General features: G+C 43.6%; 1 pseudogene; it reads right to left on the minus strand.

The window, feature by feature from the left end:
* Positions 1-345: 345 nt before the first annotated feature.
* LOC111740277 lies at positions 346-466 on the minus strand (annotated as a pseudogene).
* Between the last annotated feature and the right edge of the window lie 808 nt (positions 467-1,274).

Consider the following 1,274-nt stretch of genomic DNA (forward strand, 5'->3'; position numbering starts at 1 on the left):
ACCTCAGGCTCTCATCTTAGCGACAAACTTGTGGCGCATGCTGGGGGATGGTTCGGTTTCCCCCGGGTCTCCATTTGTCCACTTGTGAAGACCGGGGTGACTAAAACAACATCGGATGAGGTCTGCTCTATTCCACAGATGCTACTGAATGAGATGAGGGAGGCTGTGAGGGAGGAATTGTGTCGTGTGTTGTAAGAAATTTTACCTGGCTCAGACATGAAAAGTCTGGAAAGATAAAATAATCTTTTACTATTTTTTTTTTTTTTTTAGGCGAGGCGACCCTTGTTTGACCTCGCAGATTGCAAGGATTTTTGTCAGCTGACAATCCCTAAGTTTTATTTTTTACACCTACAGCACCTGGTCTTCCTAGGTGGTCTCCCATATCCAAGTACTAACCAGGCCTGACTCTGCTTAGCTTCCGAGATCAGACGGGATCGGGCTTGTTCAGGGTGGCGTGGCCGTAGACCCTTCAAGACTTTTAAAAGCTTCTTACGAAACTTAACACAATTCCTTCCATGTAGTCTATGCGAATATATTATTGGCAGAAGTACGTACAAACAAACGCATGCATGTTTCTTTAGCAAAACGAGTAGTGCTACACTTTATATAGTACGAGTTAAATGTTTACCAAGTCCAGTAGATGTGTCATACTGGATCAGAGGTGTCTTAGCGCTTCCTTCATCTGTAGTGCAGATGACCTGGAAATAGAAGGCTAGAAAAACGGTCAGTGAGTCGGGCATCCGGTGCCTATAGACAGCAGGCACACTTTCACAAGAGCGATGTATCGCAGCATGAAAAAGTCTGAAGACAGAATTCTAGGGCGAATGGTGAGGTTTTGCCTAATATGCAAACTTATGTCTAATTTTGAAATTATCAAGAAAAATAGCTATGAAAATCAGTGTACTAATAGCCTATATATAAATAACAGAACTAAAAGAGCTTGGAGCTTATGGAGCAAAGGAAAAGAATTATCAGTGGAGAAAAGGGTACTAATACATGCAGTGTGCCTTGTTCCGCATGGGGCTAAACCTGTCCCTTTAAAACTTACACCTGCACCCTTCGCTAAGTGACTCAGAGTTTCTCATTAAGCAGGAGACATCAAAAGGGATCTTGGAAATCAAATGGTCTAAATGCCTCTTTCAACAGCCAGGAAACCGAGGAAAGTCCACACAGATGGTTAGAGGCCGGTCAGGGGGCAGAACTTGCATCTGTCACCTGTCAGGCCACCTTCTCATCACACCAGCTTCCTAGGTAACCAAGAACTCTGAATATGA

This window comes from Pteropus vampyrus, unplaced genomic scaffold, assembly GCF_000151845.1.
Source record: "Pteropus vampyrus isolate Shadow unplaced genomic scaffold, Pvam_2.0 Scaffold60, whole genome shotgun sequence".
In the NCBI taxonomy this organism is placed as follows: Eukaryota; Metazoa; Chordata; class Mammalia; order Chiroptera; family Pteropodidae; genus Pteropus; species Pteropus vampyrus.